Source organism: Schistocerca piceifrons, chromosome 1, assembly GCF_021461385.2.
Source record: "Schistocerca piceifrons isolate TAMUIC-IGC-003096 chromosome 1, iqSchPice1.1, whole genome shotgun sequence".
In the NCBI taxonomy this organism is placed as follows: domain Eukaryota; kingdom Metazoa; phylum Arthropoda; class Insecta; order Orthoptera; family Acrididae; genus Schistocerca; species Schistocerca piceifrons.
In genome coordinates, this window is record NC_060138.1 from 461,096,575 (window position 1) to 461,117,919 (window position 21,345).

The window sequence follows — 21,345 nt, forward strand, 5'->3', positions numbered from 1 at the left end:
CCGAAATACTAAATGTCTTTTTCTAAAGCTGTTTCACAGAGGAAGACTGCACTGTAGTTCCTTCTCTAGATTGTCACACAGATGACAAAATGGTAGATATCAAAATAGATGACAGAGGGATAGAGAAACAATTAAAATCACTCAAAAGAGGAAAGGCCGCTGGACCTGATGGGATACCAGTTAGATTTTACACAGAGTACGCGAAGGAACTTGCCCCCCTTCTTGCAGCGGTGTACCATAGGTCTCTAGAAGAGTGTAGCGTTCGAAAGGATTGGGAAAGGGTACAGGTCATCCCCGTTTTCAAGAAGGGATGTCGAACCGATGTGCAGAACTATAGACCTATATCTCTAACGTTTATCAGTTGTAGAATTTTGGAACACGTATTATGTTCGAGCATAATGACTTTTCTGGAGACTAGAAATCTACTCTGTCGGAATCAGCATGGGTTTCAAAAAAGACGATCGTGTGAAACCCAGCTCACGCTATTCATCCACGAGACTCAGAGGGCCATAGACACAGGTTCCCAGGTAGATGCCGTGTTTTTTGACTTCCGCAAGGCATTCGATACAGTTCCCCACAGTCGTTTAATGAACAAAGCAAGAGCATATGGACTATCAGATCAATTGTGTGATTGGATTGAAGAGTTCCTAGATAACAGAGCGCAGCATGTCATTCTCAATGGAGAGAAGTCTTCTGCAGTAAGAGAGATTTCAGGTGTGCCACAGGTGAGTGTCGTAGGACCATTGCTATTCACAATATACATAAATGACCTTGTGGATGTCATCGCAAGTTCACTGAGGCTTTTTGCGGATGATGCTGTGGTATATCGAGAGGTTGTAACAATGGAAAATTGTACTGAAATGCAGGAGGATCAGCAGCGAATTGATGCATGGTGCAGGGAATGGCAATTGAATCTCAAGGTAGACAAGTGTAATGTGCTGCAAATACATAGAAAGAAAGATCCCTTATCATTTAGCTACAATATAGCAGGTCAGCAACTGGAAGCAGTTAATTCCATAAATTATCCGGGAGTACGCATTAAGAGTGATTTAAAATGGAATGATCATATAAAGTTGATCGTTGGTAAAGCAGATGCCAGACTGAGATTCATTGGAAGAATCCTAAGGAAATGCAATCTGAAAACAAAGGAAGTAGGTTACAGTACGCTTGTTTTCCCGCTGCATGAATAATGCTCAGCAGTGTGGGATCCGTACCAGATAGGGTTGATAGAAGAGATAGAGAAGATCCAACGGAGAGCAGCGCGCTTCGTTACAGGATCATTTAGCAATCACAAAAGCGTTACGGAGATGATAGATAAACTCCAGTGCAAGACTCTGCAGGAGAGACGCTCAGTAGCTCGGTATGGGCGTTTGTTGATGTTTCGAGAACATACCTTCACCGAGGAGTCAAGCAGTATATTGCTCCCTCCTATGTTTATCTCGTGAAGAGACCATGAGGGTAAAATCAGAGAGATTAGAGCCCACACAGAGGCGTACCGACAATCATTCTTTCCACGAACAATACGAGACTGGAACAGAAGGGAGAGCCGATAGAGGCACTCAAGGTACCCTCCGCCACACACCATCAGATGGCTTGTGGAGTATGGATGTAGAATTAGATGTGGATGCGATGACCATGTGTAGCTAGGTTATAAGGAAGTGACTTCTTGGCATGGAATGGTTGACTGGTGTTGAAGTGGGGGCATTGATGGTGGTTTGTAATTTTAATGTGGATGGAGATACTGATGTAGCCATCCTAGAGATGGAGGTAGACATTGAGGAAGGTTGCTTATTGGGCTGAGGAGTACCAGGTGAAGCAAGTGGGTTAGAAGGTGTTAAGGTTCTGGAGGAATGTGAATAGGGTGTCTTCATCCTCTGTCCAGATCAGGAAGATGTCATCAATTGATATGAACCAGGTGAGAGGTTTGGGCTTCGGTTTAGGAAGGGTTCCTCTAGATGGCCCATGAAAAGGGCAGCATGGGATGGTGCCATGGGGGCACACATTGTTGTACAATGGATTTGTCCATAGCTGACACCTTCAAAGGAGAAGCAAGTGTGTGTGAGGATCTGTTTAGTCAGGGTAACCAAGAAGGGGGTTTTAGGTTTGGAAACAGTTAGATGTTGGGAAAGGTAGTCTTCTTTAGTCACAAGGCCATGGACAATGGGGATGTTAGTATAGATAGAGCTCGCACTGGAAGTAATGAGTGTGGTGATGGGTGGTAAAGAAAGAGGAACAGTGGAGAGTAGGTTGAGGAAATGGTTGGCGTCTCTTATAAAGAAGGGTAGTTTATGGATAATAAGCTGAAGGTGTTGATCTACAAGAGCAGAGATTCTCTCTATAGTGCACAATAACTTGTCACGCCCTTGGTGCTTCAGTTTATGTACTTCAGGAAGCATGTAGGAGGTAGGAATCTGGGGAGCAGTAGGGCTGAGGAGAGAGAGAGACTCATTGGAGAGTTTCTAGGATGGATCTAAGGATTTGAGAATTGACTGAAGCTCCTGCTGAATTTTTGGAATGGGATCACTGTGACAAGGCCTGTGTGTGGATGTATATGACAGCTGGCAAAATGACCTTTGACCTCAACAAGTTGATGATGAATACATTACATAATAATACTCCTCCTTTCCCCTTCTCCTTCCCTTCTCCCATCTCCAGCCAATCCAAGTCCAGATTAAAAATTAAACGGCCAATCAAAAATCTGAGATTATGAAACTAGCCCAGTTATGCTCATGTGAAATTAAAAACTCTCCCCCCTTCCCCTTCCTTCCTCGTCCCCTTATCTCCAGCCAATCACAATACAGAATTAAAATGAAACAAACAGTGAAAAATTCAAGATTGTGGGAATAGCCTAATTGTGTTAGTGGTAATTTAAAACCCCTTCCTTTTTCCACCCAATATGGTTGTAGTATTTCAATGATGAGTAAAAATGGTGTCAAATTATGATTTCTGAAAGACAATTTACATACATTCAATACAAGCCCCTTCCCCGTCTCCCCCCTCCTTTCTGTCTGCAATCAAAACATCCTTAGTGATGGAAATAGACCACTTGTGCTCTATACTCTCTCCCCTTCCATGTTTCAATGAATAATTTTAAAATGATGTGTGAAAATTTTGAGAGTTATGTAGTAAAATGTTATGTAACATCAACTTGAAAGTCAAATACATGCACTATTTCTATGAAAGTCAGATATTTATTATTTCTGAAAGATACTTACATACCTTTGACTTAAGTAATTGAATATTATGATTATTATGCATAAAAATGGTGTCAAGTTACATTATTTCTGTGAAAGTCCAAGATGATTATGCACATAAATACACACCTGGCATGAGTGACTGAAATAAAGGAGCTATGACTGGCATTAAGTTCAGCTCATGTGACAGCCCTCACTTGCTGCTTTGGAGGCATCATATTATTCATTGTATGTTGTTGTTTCCATACCAGGGGAAGGGCTCTCAACAGTGGATGACCACTACCTACGGATTATGGCTCAGAGGAACCCTGACAGCAACACCACAATGTTGAATAATGCTTTTTGTGCAGCAACAGCACATCATGTTATGACTAAAACTATGCGCAATAGGCTGCATGATGTGCAGCTTCAATCCCGATGTCCATGGCGAGGTCCACCCTTGCAACCACAAGACCATGCAGAGTGGTACAGATAGGTCTAACAACATGCCAAATGGACTACTCAGGACTGGCATCATGTTCTCTTCACCGACGAGTGTCGCATGTTCCTTCAACTAAACAATCATCCGAGACATGTTTGGAGGCAACCCAGTCAGGCTGAGTGCCTTAGACATACTGTCCAGCGAGTGCAGCAAGGTGGAGGTTCCCTGCTGTTTTGGGGTGGCATTATGTGGGGCCGACGTACGCTACAGGTGGTAATGGAAGGCGCCGTAATGGCTGTACAATATGTGAATGCCATTCTTTGAGATGACATGAACCATATTGAACATGCCTGTGACAGATTGAAAAGGGCTGTTTATGGATGATGTGACCCACGAATAACTTCGAGGGATCTACGCCGAATCACCGTTGAGGAGTGGGACAATCTGGACCAACAGTGCCTTGATGAACTTATGGATAGTATGCCATGACAAACACAGACTTGCATCAGTGCAAGAGGACATGCTACTGGGGTATTAGAGGTACCAGTTTGTACAGCAATCTGGACCACCCCCTCGAAGGTTTTGCTATATGGTGGTACGACATGCAATGTGTGGTTTTCATGGGCAATAAAAAGGGCTGAAATGAAGTTTATGTTGATCTCTATTCCAGTTTTCTGTACAGGTTCTGGAACTCTCAGAATTGAGGTAATGCAAAACTTTTTTTGATGTGTGTATATGTTTTGTAGGATTTTATACATGATGCTCAAAGGCATGTCCAATGTATGGGCAATTACCCATGCACTGGATGTTTACATACCATTGCTTGACCTGCCACGCAATGCTGTAGCCCCATCTTCAACATACGTCAGATCATCTGTTTCTCTCTCTCTGCTCATTGAAGGTCCAGTACTTCTGGAGGGCTACTGGCACACAGTTATCATTCTTGTAAAAGAGCTTTAACAGCAGCACATGATCCTTTGTGTAGACAGTTGTGTTGGGCATTTTGGACACAAACTGAAGAACATCCATGTGCTGCACTTCTGTTGGTGTGCATATTCTGATGCTTACAGCACTATCTGTTGGTCAAATTTTTGTTAAACTCTTTTTGCCCCATTACATTTCCCCTTGTGCCAATAATATGCTGTTCAAATTTGATATCACTCTGAGCAGTCAATCTCTTTCTACAGCATTTTGAAACTGGAACTTTAATTGTGGACATCCTGCATGTCCAGAAATCAAAAAAACATTCTCTAAAGAAAGAGAGAAAAACTACTTTTGGCCTAACACCTGCTGAAGAAATGAAGAAACTGGGAACAGTATAATTCAAGGTGCCATGAAAATTCTGACAACACCAAAACAATACATCATCCTTAGACAGACTCTTGAATGGTTAGTTTCTCGGTGATACAATGGTAAAAAAGGTGCAGTAGTTGGATGTGTACCAGTAGATACTGATAATGACACCAACAGGCAGATATAACACATCAACAATGCAAGACTTACCCCAGTTGTACGAGGGTGGTTTGAAAAGTTCTCAGAATCCCTATGAGAGGTTAGCACTAGCACAACAAGTTGTTCATGTGATATTCATTGAACTGTTGCCTGTAAGCACATGCCATGTTAGTGTTCTTGGAAGAGAGCTGTGGTGGTGATGTGGCTCTTCTGTTGTTCCCTCATAGTGATTTGGGAAGATGGAAAAAATCGAGATCTGAGTTGTGATTAATTATTTCATAAAGCTAAGGACATTCATGCAGATTTCCAGAATACACTGGGGGACTCTGCTCCTTTATTTTCATCTGTTGCCAAGTGGACAAATGAATTTAAAATTGGTTGGGAGAGCTTAGATGATGATCTGCTCAGTGGTCAGCCAAGATGTGTCACTACTCCAGAAATCATTGCAAGAGTGCACAAAATGGTCATGGAGAATCGCTGATTGAAAGTGCGTGAAATTGCTCACGCTTGCCAGATGTCATCTGAAAGGGTATATCACATTTTAACTGAAGACTTAGAAATGAAAAAATTATCTGCAGGATGGGTGCCGCAACTCTTGATGCTGGATCAAAAACTTATGAGAGTCGACATATTGGAACAATGTTTGGCCTGTTTCAGGAGAAATGAATAAGATTTTTTGCCCCAGTGTGTGACCACAGATGATAATTTGGTGCACTGCTATACTCCAGAGACAAAACAAGTGTCAAAGCAGAGGAAACATGCTGATTCTCTGCCACCAAAGAAAGCAAAGACAATTCCTTTGGCAGGAAAGGTCATGGCATCAGTGTTCAGGGATGTGAAGGGGATTCTATTTGTAGATTATCTCCCCACTAGGCAAACAATTACTGGAGAATACTATGCTAACCTCCTGGACAAATTGCAGCAAAAGATACGTGAAAAGGCCAGGTTTAGCAAGGAAGAAAGTCGTCTTCCATCAAGACAATGCACACCCATACACATGCCATTGCCATGGCAAAAATACACAAACTAAGGTATGAATTGTTGCCACACCCACCATCTTACCCTCCCTATTAAATTCACTGACTTAGTATCTTCACTATTTTCAAAAGCTTAAAGTGGTATAAGATATACAAAATAATAACTTTTTGCTTATCCTCATTATCTTGTTGTTGTTTATGGCACAAAGTCTTGTCTAGGGTACATTTGTGCAGCTGAAATTTCGACTTCTTAGGTTCTTGATGACTAAATAACTGTTGAAGATTTGTCTGTGTTATTCTTGAATTTTATTTTATCCCATTCTTCTAAATCACAATGACTTTACAATTTTCACTTCTCTCACACCACAAATTACATAGTTGTTGACAAGTTGTAGCAAAATATGTGCATTTCCATATGAGGCATGCCCACCACTACTTACATTCTGCAGTACTAACAATATTTTGGAGAGTTTACAAAGCAAAAGAGTTTACAAACAAAAGATGAATCATCGCTACGATATAACATTATTTTATATCTGAGTCTGGAAATAAATTTAATAATTTGCATTATATTGTACAATTGATAATATGAATTTTGAGTATAACATTAATTTTATAATATCAATTATTCATAAAAAAGAAGAGTGATTTTAACTGTTAGTAAATATCGATTGTAACACATTAATTTCTTTTTTTATACCTTTTTAGCCTGAAATATAATACATCATATACAAAATCATATGAATTGTTTTAGAGAAACAGCTGAGATAATTTTAACATATGCAAGAACTGATAGTATACATGGTATCAGTTATTTCTATGAAAGAAGGTAATGTTAGAGGAAGGTGAATCATTATAATGACTTTGACGGGTCTGCGCCACACTCAACCCTACTGTCAGCTCTTGCCAACAGAAATTGAAACTCATCTGACCAGGCCACATGTTTCTAGTCATTTAGGGCTCAACCAATATGGTCATGGGTCCAGGAGTCCCTTTTACACCTCGTGTATGCACACGATCTCATGCTGTTAGCATAGACCCATTGGTCATCTGCTGCAACAGACCATCAACACCAGATTTTGCACACTATCCTAAGGAATATGTTCATCATACAGGTGACATTGATTTCTGTGGTTATTTCACAAACTGTTGCTTGTCTATTATCACTAACAACTCTATGCAAGCTCCGCTGCTCGTGGTCATTAAGTGAAGGCCATCAGCCACTGTGGTGTGCATGGTGAGAGGTAATGCCTGAAATTTGGTCTTCTCAGCACACTATTGACACTGTGGATCTTAGAATATTGAATTCCCTAATGATTTCCAAGATGGTATGCCCCTTGAGTCTAGGTCCAACTACTAGTTTGCGTTCAAAGTCTGTTAATCCCCGTTGTGCTGCAACAATCATGCTGGAAACCATCTCATCTGAATCATCAGAGTATATATGACAGTCTGCCAGTGCACTGCCCTTTTATATCACGTGTAGATGATACTACCACTATCTGCAGACATACCTATGGCTATCCTATGTCTTTTGTCAGTGTATTATTCCTTGCTTATAATTTTTTGATAGAGATATCCAGCCTTAGATCAGTGCCTTTAATGAATCTTCAAATAAGTGATAACTAAGGGTTTCATCCAATTGTTAATACATTTCTACCAGGAATTTTATGACAAAGTATAAGTAAATTCCTTGAATGTTAATGAATGTGCAAATAATTATGGTTTCAGATGTTTAGATAAATTATGTGTTTCCATTAACAAAACTTCTAAAAGTTTTGTTTATGCTATTATAAATTATATTCTAAGTTCTCTCGTCATGAAGTCCTTCAGAGGCACATTTATGCAGTTGAAAAACATGCAACCCCTGTGATAACTTCATCAAAAGCAGATCTAAGGCTGTTTTATTATATTTCTAGTATTGTTTGCAATAAACACACTACAAATCTAGTTCAGAGAAAAATTACAATACAATCATTAAAAATGATATATAGATAATGTACATAGTTAGAATAAATATTTTATGTAAAAGAAGGTTGCATTTACAACATCATTCACTAACACAATGAAAACTTTTCAAAGACATTCCCATATTACAAGTTACTGCCAGCTGTAGTGTAACATATTATTTGGTGAAATGGTTTGTTGAACAATCAGTTTTTGAACTAACAAATATCTATTTTTGTAATGGATTAGATAATCTGCTGTTTGAATGTGTGTTTTATTTAGGTGCATGTATCATGAAATGGATGTATACAGCATATCTACAAGCCTGGATGATGATAAATGCCATAACAAGCTCACAGTACCTGCTGGTTGGATTGTTTATTTCATGCCATCATGTCCTGCTTTAGAAATATGAAGTCAGCCTTAGAGGAAGAGCAGCCGTGATGATGTCTGTGACACGATGGGGACAAGAGAAAACTTGTTATACACTCACTCAATTGGAATCTCTTAAATAAGACAGACTGTTTGTGGACTTAGTCTTTTTCAATATAATTTTGATGTTCTAAATGATGTAAAAAAGAGTACAATATATTATACAATGTTTAACAAAATGTAATTGGATTTGTTTTCAAAAATTGATTATGTTTAAAAAGTTAATTATTTTCATTGACATGTTTAACAGAAGCATCATTTTACTTTGAGAAATGGATCCTGGATTTGTACTTTTAACTTCCAGCATTAACTACAGACTTCAAGAAATGAAGTTCGATCAGAAGAGTTTGATAAGTGCACCTGAAATAGAAAGGTGAGCAATACTGAATAATAGGAAGTTTTAGCTCCTGATTAGACTTTACTTCACCACCCAACACCACAGTAAAAAACCAGTGGAACATTGCATACGGTGACTACTGACAACAACCCAGAACAAATACAACTGGGAGTAAATCAAATTTTTGAATACACAGACTGGTAGGAGTAGATATCTGTTGTCAACTGCAACTAGACCATCAACAGCTTTGTGGCAGTGCATAACCTAATATTAGCTTTGCAATTGAGAAAAGAACAAGAATTAACCATTTGGTGAAACAGTGTCAAATTTTTTAACCCCACTGAGGTTTGTAATGATATCGGCCATATTTTCTTGATGTTCCATGTGGCCAGCTGCCATTCAATCATCACAATCTCATCTCACCCAGCATCTGGTGCTGAATCCACGAACCCATATTCAGCGACACAGCTCACCTAGCACATCATCACAACAACTCGTTGGTGTCGTAACAACAAGAGATAAGCAAGAAGTTCTGTGAGCAGTGCCTATAATGCTTTCAAACATTTCTTATGTGAAAACTGTAGTGGTTTTGTGTGCTGTGTGGGCATTATGAGCAGTTTAACAATCGCTTTATTGGTATCGGTGTAGGGTGTTTGACACTGAAATAGTGAGTAGTTGATTTAGATCAGTTACAAGTTATTGCCTTTTATCATTGAATACCTGTTGTGACCAGAAGAGTATCACTTCGTTCAAGTTCTGGTGCGTAGATTACCTTTTATGTAAGAAAAGAGATTTGGTGTGGGGGTGGCCAATGGTTAATGACTTGTTGCCATTTATTGAAGGTATGGATTCATTAAACAAGGGATGTGGGAGATTATACATCAGGAGTAAACTGTCAAACAGATAACAATGAGAGTAAATGTTACTCACCACAACTCCAACAAAAGAACAAAAGCAATTATTGTAAAATAAGGAGCAAAATTGCGATAGGTGAAGCTATGGAGTAATCAGTCAGCAGCATTTTCCACAAATAATATAAACGGTACATGTACTTATACAATGTCAGACTATTCAGTTTTGAGTCCGTTGTCCATAAACTATAAACATTTTGGAGCCAGTGCCACAGTCAAACACATAACAATGGAACAATAGGCCCCAGTGGAAAGAAATTTATAGCCACCACCAACTTTAGGCTTATGCATGAATGGGGAGGAAGGAAATCTAGAGAAACAGGAGCAGATAAAACCTATTAGACAGGAAAAAATTTTCCACAGGGAGGTGGATATTTATTTAGACTCTGGAAGTGAAGTCTCTTTGATGAAACGTGAGTAAATGTTAAATACATGTTAAAAATATAGCTGTTCAAAACTGTTCAAAACTGCCTGTAACCAGAGTTTATGCAGTTGGAATAACTGGCAGCAAAGGAAAGCTTATTAAGGAAGAAACAAGATCACCATTAACCACTAAAAATTTTTCATTTCAACAGACACTATTAAATTAATAAATCTGAATTTATATGTACTATTGGTTGTAGATTGGCTTGATTTTAACACAAATATAGTAATATGACTTATCAGGAGTCTTTTAGAAATAATTTTATAGATTTTAAGCAAGAACTGCAAAAAGTAATGTATGTCAGCTTGGTAACTATGGCCAGTACAGTAGCAATAGAAAGACATCTCCCAACAGAGCATGCATTAATAGAAAACATCTAAGTTAAGCCACAGTAATATAACATAACCTGGAACAGAAAAATGAACTACAGGAAATATTACTCAAGTATTAAAAAGTATTTTTGGATAACCATGTAGTTATTGGTGATTATAGTTGTACATTTAAGATAAAAGTCCCCCCCCCCCCTCCTCTCATGCCACATACTATTCCTGAGAGTCTTTGCAGAGTGGTATACGAGTAAAAATGTTATTTTAGAATGTAGCCAAAATGCATATAATTATCCCTTATTAGGGATTGAGAAAGCCAAACATGGGTGTCTGTCTGGTGTTAGATGCTAGAAATTTGAATAAACATACTGAGAGAGAAAGAGATAGCGCTGTTAGTATGGAAGAATTACTATCCAAGCAGAACAAGCAAAGGTTTTTACTTAAATGGATTTGACAGATGTATACCGGAAGGTAGCCCTTGTAATGGAACATCCTCCTCGAGACATCCTCCTCTAGCATTACTTTTCCCCAACATTCCCCAACAGTAGTTGTCAATACCAGTATTATTTCCTGAATTTTGGACAGGTCAATCAATATTATCTCAGTTGCTTTTATACAAGTATATTATATTTTGAGCTAAAATTTATAAAAAGGAATAACTTCACAAAATATTTTAATTTCAATGTTTTAATCGGTAATTACTAGTTCCGAATGTACAGTCAAAATTATTTCTTTTCAGAAACATTTGAAATTATGAATTATTTGCATACTTAATATTTCTATTATTCATCTCACAATTCTGTACTGTTTACTATGGTTACTTCTGGATTCATTTATGAAATAATAATTGAAATTAATAATGTAATGAAAACTAGTAGGAATTCATTCGTTAATAAAAGTTGTAAACCCTATGGAATATTGTTATTTCCATAGAGAGTGAGAGTCGTAAACTTGCCTCTGATGTGACCACATGTATTTTTGTACAATAAGTATGAACAATGTAATTTTGGCTTTTTTAATGTGAAAAATCAAAATACTATATCATATATTAAAATGAGAGAAAATCAGTGGAAAATACTTTTATGTAAAAAACTCTGCAACAACAATCTTCAAATTTATTTAGTTCAAACCAACCATGAGGAGCTGATGTTAGATTTTCTGCTTCAAGAATCAGATCCCTAGACAAAGAGAACTGGAGCCATCTCAAAATGACAAGATAAGTAAACTTGAAAGTTTATTGTAATCTTTGCTCCTCTCAGATCCTCATAAAAGACTTTGCTCATTAATTACTTGGATTGGGCATTGTTTAATGTGGACAATAGATGGAAGAAGGAAGGAACCACACAAAGAAAATACATTCATATGTATACAAGTGAATTGTGTTATTGCTAATGATAGAAATGTTCATATTTTTTATGTAAAATTACAGGACAATGGTGAGTCACCTATCTTGAGAAGCTCTGTACGTTAGTTCATTGACGCACTCACACAGTCCAGTGTTCATAAATACTGTTAAGTTTGAGCTTTACCTTTTGGCTCTTGTGTTTCCTTAGGTGGTTTATTATGTTGCCACTCCTTTCACAATTCCTCACATTTTAGCCATAATGGAGGCAAATCGAACATCAATACTGTTTAGTCTTCTCGTCTTACTACTGACTTGATGTATTATTAGGCTATGAATAAATCCACAAACAGTTGCATGTTTTATACCATATATTTGTGTGTGGATTATGTAAAGTGCTGCTTCACTTTCTCCTACAAATCAGGAGCATTGTACAGTTCATACTTTTCAGAAGAAGGTAAGAGACCATCTCCCAGAAGAGAGTAACAAAACAGGACCACAAAACTTCACCTTCTTCTTTTACATCAGTGATTCTCTGGCAACTTCCATGATTATACTGTTGCAGTTGTGCTTCTCCAATTAATACTTACTACCTTTCACAAATTTTTATAATGATCCTTCTACCGTTCACTAAATTTTTCTCACCTGCTAAGTAATATCACAACTTTTGACAGGAAGGAATCAAGTGGGATATACCCTTAGCTATGAAGTGTACGCATGGTAGGCTAACACACAGGTGGGATCCATGAAACATACGATAGTTGGACGCTCAGAATTTCAGTAGTGAATGAGTACGTACATAGGAACAAAATGAAAGCACAGAGAATAGATGAAATACAAACCAGGTATGATTATGCGCTACAGCAGGAGTGGGTTCTTCTTATTCTTAATTGTCACTTTGGCCTGGGGGACCATATACATTTTCCACATTCTTCCCTAAATCATTTCTATTCCTGGCTTCTGTGGTCCAGTCTCCTTTTCTCAGGGACCATCATCTATCTTCCTGTTGATTTCATTCTTCCATCTTGTCTGTGGCCTTCCTCAGCCCCTTCTGCCTTCCAGTTTCTGAGAATGTTACTCTTGGTAGTCCTTTCTCTTCCATCCTAATTAGGTGTCCAGCCCACATGAATCTACTTTCTTCATCCTTCAGACAAGAGCAGCTTGTGAGTCTAGGTCTGCAGTTCATGGTTACTTAATATCCTCCATTTCTGTGACTAGGTATCCCTCTTGAGGCCAGATATTTTCGTTAATATCTTTTTCTTGAATACTACCAGTTTTGGTTTATCTGTTTTCCTTAATGTAAATGTTTCAGTGCAATATAGAACTACTGGGAGAACTACTCTCTAATATAGCCTGAATTCAAACTTCTCAAAATTTCTCTACTGCAAAACATGTCCTGTATGCCAAACTGTAATTTATTTGCTGCTGTAATCCTTGCTTTAATCTTAATTTCAATTCTATTTTGCTTAATAAAGATGCTTCCCACATATTTTAATATGTCTTCCATTTTAAAAGTGAATTCATCACTATCAACGGGGTTTGATCATTGGGTGCCCATGTATTCTGTTTTCTCCTCGTTAATTTATAAACTTGCTTTCCTTGCAATATTTCTGTAAGAACTTGTCATAAGCTGCAAGTCCCCTTTGCTACCACTTACTGGGTCATCATCATCTGTGTATGCATGCCAATTTATTGTGACAGTACCCAGTTTTTGTTCCAGATTGCTTTAATTTTTGGCATTCTCTGACTATCTTTTCTAAAATTAAATGAAAAAGTATTGGATTAAATGTGTCTCCTTGTCTATGAGCAGTTCTGACTTTAAAAAGGTCTGACAATCCTGTAGTGCTCTTTACTCTGCAACAGCTTTCCTGTATACACATCTGTACTAGCTTTGTTAACTTTCAATATAGCGGTGATTGTACTGCAAAGTACTACCAGACCATGGTATTACAGCAACTGCCATCCAGTGGCTGTTACCAGAAACATGCAGTGACATTACAGTAAACAAATATAGTGGCGACTAAAGAAAATGCATCACATTGTGAATCATTTCAAGAGAGTTATGAACATACGAGGTGTGTTCGAAAAGAAACTAAATTTTTCAAATAGTGCTCCAGCCAGCACAGAGAGTGAACTGTGGGTACAGAGCACACCTAGCAGCAGGTTTACAGAACAAACCACTGTCATTTGCCTCATATCACATGGACAATTAGCAAGCGTACCCCAGCCACTGAAATAAGCACATGTACAGCCTGCTTTTCTGATTAATGCAGGAGCCAAACACTTAGACAAGCATACGGGGAGGACTGTATGGGTAGCACACAATGCTATGGTTGGTTTAAAAGTTTTCAGCAGGCAGAGTGTCGTTCTGCGACGATTCCAAGTCTGGACATCCTTCCACATCAACAGTTGATGGCCATGCAGATAACGTTTGTCCTGTGATTTGCAGGAATCATCGTTTAACTGTTCGGGAAGTTGCTGAGGAGGTGGGCATCAGTGTAGGATCACGCCATCAGATTTTAAGCGAAAAACTTGAGACGTCACGTCAGAAGATGAGAAACAGACCCCTGTTGAAACATAGGACAAACTGCTTGCCGCTGTTAATGACAATGAAAACTTTCTTAAAAACGTCATAACAGGTGATGAGACATGGGTGTATGGCTTTGATGCTAAAACAAAGATGCAGTCATTGCAGTGTGTGGACAAAGGGTCATCTCATCCAAAAACAGCATGCATCATTCAGTCAGTGATCAGGGTAACGTTGGTTGTGTAGCAGCACTACCATTTGGGATAGGAAAAGTCAGTTTTGGTGCAATATTTCTGAGTGTGCGAGTTACAGCCAGGTGCAGGCCTGTTTGCAGTGAGTTACGCTCACCAGCAGTTGCAAAGTAAAATAGAGGTCACAGGGGCGTAGAACCGCCAGAAAAAGTACATTTAGTGGTTTGCATGGTGCAAGTCACAGGCAGAAGGGGCCGACTGGCCAACCTAAGTGTTTTGAATACGTGACTCAGAGTGGCGTGTTAGCAAAACAGAGGCGCACAGCTGTGTATAAGTAGGTGCCGGTTTTCTAACAAGGTTTCAAGTGTGACAGCTCTCCTGGATGGCAGGGCGTGTCACACCACCGGCTATATGCAGCAGCAGATGGGGTGTCAGCATTTCAGTCCAGGACAGGTCACTGGTTTGCCCCTCTGAGGCCAACGTGGGGTCCATAGCCAGCCAGCGACAGGCCACTCCACAGCTTGCTACCGTGGGCAGTCGTCTTGGCTTCCAACATGCACCGGAGACATCCAGGGTGAGGGCCACAGATTCAGCTGCCAGATCGCAGGTGCTCGTTGTTGCCGCATTCTTAGCCACGCCGGTGAGAGAGCGCGCCGTGGGTCCCCTTGCAGCGGATGGCACTGAGGCGAAGGCCGCTGAGTTGGCTACCAGTGCATCCTGACAATGACGCAACTCCGCGGCCGACACACAGCACGGCATTGCACAAGTCGCTGAGGCAGCCATTCTGCGCCAAGCTGTTTCGCAGTCAGTGAAGTGGTGTCCTCAGCATTGCAGGACCCGGTGATGCAGACTGAGGGGAACGCAGCATTGTAGTTGGAAACAGTAAATCACTTGGAAATCTCGGACGAGTCTTAATACGATGCCTTCTACCTCTTCCCACTACATTTGGTGTTGCTGTTACAGTCGGTGTAAGAAGTTGCCACTTCAGTTGTGTTATTTTACTATAAAGGCATTATCCACCATGAACTTGTGCCATGTGGTAAGATAAAAGACCAGGAAGTCAACCAGGGAATCCTAGTGTGCATGACGGATGCTGTGCACAGGAAGAGGCCTGAATTGTGGGAAAACCAGAGCTGAATGTTGCATCATGACAATGCGCCAATTTGTGCATCACTCCTTGTGTGCAGCTGTCTAGCAAAACACCACATTCCCGTTGTGCCCCATTCACCATATTCTCCAAATTTAGCCCCAGCAGACTTTTTCCTCTCTCCCAAACAGATGATGATGATGATGATGATGATGATGAAGTCCCATACTCCTTGACAGAAAAATAGGGGAACAACGCGGGAGACCCGTGTCGCCGTACTAGGCAAGGTCCTAATGGAGGTTGTTTACCATTACCTTCCTCCAACCATAATGGGGATGAAAGATGATGATAAAGATGACACAACAACACCCAATCATCTCGAGGCAGGTGAAAATCCCTGACCCCGCCGGGAATCGAACCTGGGACTCCGTGCTCGGGAAGCAAGAACGCTACCGTGAAACCATGAGCTGCGGACTTCCCAAACAGAAAAACATTTTGAGAGGATGTTGTTTCCAAACCACAGAGGAGATACAGGACAATGCAATGAGAAACCTACGTGTCATCCCACAAAATGTGTTTCAGGACACGTTCCAAAACTGGAAGAAATGATATGATGGAAATGGTGTAATGCCAGTAGAGGGGACTATTTTGAAGAGGACAGCATTTAAAATGTTGTTTGGTTTCTTTTTTAACACACCTCATATTACCAAGTGGTTCAGTGTGTCCTGGTGAAATATCACAATAAACCTACAATAAGCCAACTGAAGCATCCTCACTCCCAGATGCAATAATATTGTGGCCGACTAATAAGTTGCCATAAGCTTCTTTGAAATCTACAAAACCATGTGAATATCAACATTAGGTGTCCAACCTCTCTCTGTTACCTGTCTGAGCGTAAAAAGATGGTCTACAGTTGATCTGTTTCTTCTGAAAACAAGTTTATAGTCCCCTATAAATCCTTCTGCAGTTGAGATCATCCTCTTAAGGAGTAGGTTACCTCAATAATATATATATATCAAGGTAGAGTTGTACATGCTATTAACAGGATATTATACCCTAATCTGTACGTATGTATGAGTTGGAATGGTAAGGTGGACATAGAGTAAAAAGGCAAATCTATACCTGGGAGAAAAGGAAGGATACATAAATAAGGACACTATCACAGTGGAATATTAAAATATCATTTAAATATAATCTGTGTGTGGAAAGAGGTATATCTTGACAGTTAGTACTGTTAGTTTCAAGATTCATCCAAACTAGCAAAGAAATATAACTTATCTGAGTTGTTAATTTCCTTCCATATGCTGATCTGAAGACGACACAACATGAGTAGAGAGACAAGTGTCTGAGTTTCCTATGCTGTTATTCAGGTTTGGAAAGATAGGTAACTGATTACAGAATGTCCAACAACAAACGTTTGATAATTTTTCCAAACATGTACCTTCTCTAGTTTGGTGGCAGCTTATGAGTGCTGACAGTGTTTGATGAGGAAACTCATGAGTTGTAAATTAACTCGCATCCATAGTAGAATACCACATGTGCATCCCGTGTAATGCTAAATAAGCTAGAATGAATTGGCAGCCAGACCGAATACTAGATTTCCTGGTTACAAACAAGCAGGCAAATCAACGTCAAAAAGCTTTACAAAAATGGACATCCTCGGAACAAACTGAATAAAGCATTTGGCCCTTCAGTCCCAGTATGCCATTTAAATATAGAAGGCATTAGCGGAGCTAAAGGTGACTACCTGTCTAAGCTCCTTGTTGATAATGATGCAGACACAGTTCTAATCGAGGAAACACAAGTTCCAACTATGGAAGACCTGTGTATAAAAGACGTAGGGTCCATGGCTATGATCTTATGGGTGCTGTGTATCACAGTGTGTATGCTGTTGCCATATATGTAAGGAGCAATATCGAGCATGCTCACCTCATTTGAATGAACACAAAAATGAGAGCCATTATGTCTTGAGACAAATGGAGGACACAATTACACAAATGTTTACAAGCCAGCAAATGTGCCATAGCCAACAGATGTTGACACAGTCTGGAGAGAAGGGATGATAAAGAAACTACTAAAAACAATCTGATGTTGAAAAACTGTCACTCTCATCAACATCATGATAAAGAATAGGTATTTCTGTATTTACTTGGAAGAAAATATGAGCAACAAGAGGAAATTAAGTAATGATCTACACAGAGTTCCATCTTAGCCCCCTATTATTCAGCCTATGTACCTCCGATCTTCCCAATACCTAGTCAACAAAATTCTGCTGGGTGGATAATATCGGTCTTGTTTGTAGAAAGAAAGACCTCGGGCAAGCAGTGACAATTCTCACAAAGTGGCACTTAAACCCAGTACAAGTAAAATTTAAGTATGTTCATCCCATCTGAACACCAAACAAGCTGACACAGGGCTCAGAGTGAAACTTAATGGAAACACTCTTTGCCATAATAAGTACCCTAAGTACCCTGGTGTCACCCTTGACGGCACACTTTCACATAAATAATGCCTTGGAAATACCACTGCCAAGATAAGAACTCACTACAAATTATTCAAAAATTATGTGGAATGACATGAGGAGTTTCAGCAGACACCTTGCGCACACCATCTATAATGCTGGTCTTCTCAATAGCTGGTTATTGAGCTCCATTGTGGCTAAACAGCTGCCACACCAACTTGATCAATGTGCTTTGAGCAACAGCTATACACCTGCAATTTGTGGAAGAGAGATCCTGGAATTAACCATACAGGATGACATACCAAGTCTGTGGCTCTGATCAAGAAACTCACCGTTACAGCAAACGAAACAGCTCAATTGCAGTAATATTGAGGTGAGAGGTCTATGGTATCAGAACTGTCACCTTCCTGAATATGCTAAAGAGCATGAGTGGTTTTGAAACTGTAGCTGTGATATTGCTGGCACAGAACTCAAGAGGAAACTACGGTTCAAACTGAACAGAGCTCACTTGGTCATGGTGGATGTGCAGACGCACTTTACAAATGGGGTGCTAGAGACACTCTAGTTTGTGACTGGGGGGCTCTGAACCAGACAATCGTGCACGTTAGGGATGAATGCTTGTTGCATTCCTATCAGGGGAGTTGGAGCAACCTCATGAGAGCCAACGATACAGCTCTCATATGGGTTAGAAGCTTAGATTTTGACATTTAGTTAATGTTATATAGTTTTGTTTCTATGTATTTTTGTTATATCATATACTAATGTTAATATATCTGCATTTTTACACTACATGTGAACCATACAAATAAATATAAAAGTAAACTGGCCTCATAACAATGAATGTGATGTTCCCTTTAACAGCCACACAGGAAAATAATCCAGTGTAGCTCTTTGAGTTTTGTAGAGTCTCATACACTGTTCCAAGAGGAATCACTATTCTTATTTAGTTTTTCTTGCCCAAGGTGCTGCACACATCCAGTTATTTCCAGAAGTTTTATGAGCATGGCTAGAAAAGTCTGAGTATTGGGGGCAATGTATTTGATTGGATGAAATATCTATGACAGACTAAATGGCCAGTGGATTGTAAGTCCTAGTAGTGAATAGTTAATCAGAGAAAACAAAAGATACTGTAAAATTGCAGAACAGATAACAAATATTTGTTATCTGAGATCCCATATCCCATAGTCAAACTGACATTAAGGCAACTACACACGTATGATTACCAGTTTATTACATATCGTGGGGCATTCCCCACATAATAAACAAGAATAAGTATATTTATTAAAATCAGAATGCAACTGGAGCAATGATTACGCATCAATTAAATATGGTATGAACTATTAATATTTTAATAAAAAGTTTAACTAGTTTTGAACTTCAAATATTTACTATTTGGTTTATGTTTCACAGTAGTGTTGACATTCATCTAAGGGAGAAATACGTAGTGCGACATATCACTTTGATGAAGTGGTGTGTTGCATCAGCATTTTTCGAACCAACAAAAGTTTATTTTTGTAATTAATTATATAAACTACTGTTTCGATGTATGTTTTATTTATGCACATGTATTGTGAAGTGGATGGATGCAATGTATCTGCAAGCTGGGTCGACAATAAACAGCTTACCACACTCACGGTACCTGCTGGCTGGATGGGTCCTGCCTTCGAGATACGGTGCATGCCATATAGGAAGAGTGGCTGTAAGAATGCCTATGACATCATGCGGAGAAGAGAAAACTTTTTATACACACATTCAATTGGAATCTATTACATAAGGCATATCATTTGTGGGCTTAAGTCTTTTTCTATATAATTGGGGAGTTGGGAATGAAGAAGCATTTTTGTATTGAATAGTTATTGTAAACTACAGAACAATATATGATACATTGTTTAACAGAAGTATCGTATTTATTTTGAGAACTGGATGTTGTATTTACAGTTTTAACTTCTAGCAGTAACTGCAGCACTCTGAGAAAATGTTCAGTCGGAAGTGGGTGGTGAGGTTGCCGAAATAGTAAGGTGAGCAAGACTGAATAATAGGAAGTCTTTGCTTCCTATCAGATTTTACTTCACCACTCAATATCACAGTAAAGAACCAGCAGGACATTACATAGATTTTTTTTCTTGTTTAAGATTTCCACCATTGATCATGCCAACCGAAATGCTGTTACTACTTACAAAAATACAGTAAATAAACACTTCTACGAGACTGATGGTTGTACGCACACCTGCTATGCAACACAGCAAGAGCTCATCATGCAGTCCCACATGTACGGCCCAATATTTATATGTATTGATCGATGATGAACATTATGAATCAGCTTATTTGAAGTAAATGGTAAATAAAAACGAGCTTCCTACATCTAAGTGGCCATGTTTTTGAAAGTGCTGTAATTGCAGACTGTGAACACAGTCACCCCAAGAGGTGGCAAAATGGGGAGTTACCCTGTCTTTGGAATCTGGAATACAGACTTTTTTTATTCAGTGCAGGATTGTTACGCATTTCCACATATGATAGTCTGTGATTTTGCATCACTGGTTTCTTCTGTTTTTTCATTATGTCCCTGAACATGATCAGAAATACTGTGGTCTTTACACACACTACATAATTTAGATTGGTTTCATTGTCATCCCGTTCACAGTAAGTTATTCAGTTTCCTTTGTATCAGTGGTAATTTCATGACCGTTCCACAATGAAGATATATGTGAAGCTTTCCAGAAGAGTGCATAAATACAATCCCCCAATCTTTTCTCTGTCATTTCTTCATACACGTCCTTATCGAGCCACAAAAAAGCAGGCCTTTCCAACACCCCAGTGTGTGGAGTCAGTTACCAGTTTCCTGGACACTACTCTCCTCTCTCACCAGCATGACACAAACATAGCTCTTAGTATATATGTTACCAGTTTCCAAGAGGACACTCCTCTTTACTGTGCCTTCCAGATACATAGCAGCTTGCTGAGACTACATGGAATTCTACAGGGCAGAGTAACTGTAGTAGATGCTGGAAGATGTGGCCATTTTATAGTCACTTTACCTATGGGCCTGAATGCACCATAATATGCCATACTTCCTGTTTCACAAACAAAACACAAAATGGCACAAACTTTTTGTCAAGATTGAAATAAAATTACTAAAATCTGCAAAGATCTGAACAATAACTTGACAATGCGTCAAACTGGGAACACAAAAGACTGTTATGTTTTATTCCTAGGCTAAGTGTCAGTTCTACATACCTATTTAGTGAGGTTGTAGGAGGTTTATCTCGTGCAACTGTATGAATACTGGGCAGGTTATGCCCTACACCAACAATTCAGGGGA

At 39.2% G+C, this 21,345-nt stretch overlaps 1 long non-coding RNA gene across 1 annotated transcript in view; it reads right to left on the reverse strand.

Annotated features, from left to right (window-relative positions):
* The window catches only part of LOC124709245, a 54,713-nt gene that overhangs the window by 33,015 nt on the left and 353 nt on the right, over positions 1-21,345 (reverse strand). Inside the window, exons 2-3 of the long non-coding RNA XR_007005396.1 lie at positions 21,261-21,324; positions 8,351-8,438 (exon numbers count right to left, since the gene is read on the reverse strand). This is a non-coding gene — a long non-coding RNA (uncharacterized LOC124709245). The remainder of the gene's footprint in view (positions 1-8,350; positions 8,439-21,260; positions 21,325-21,345) is intronic.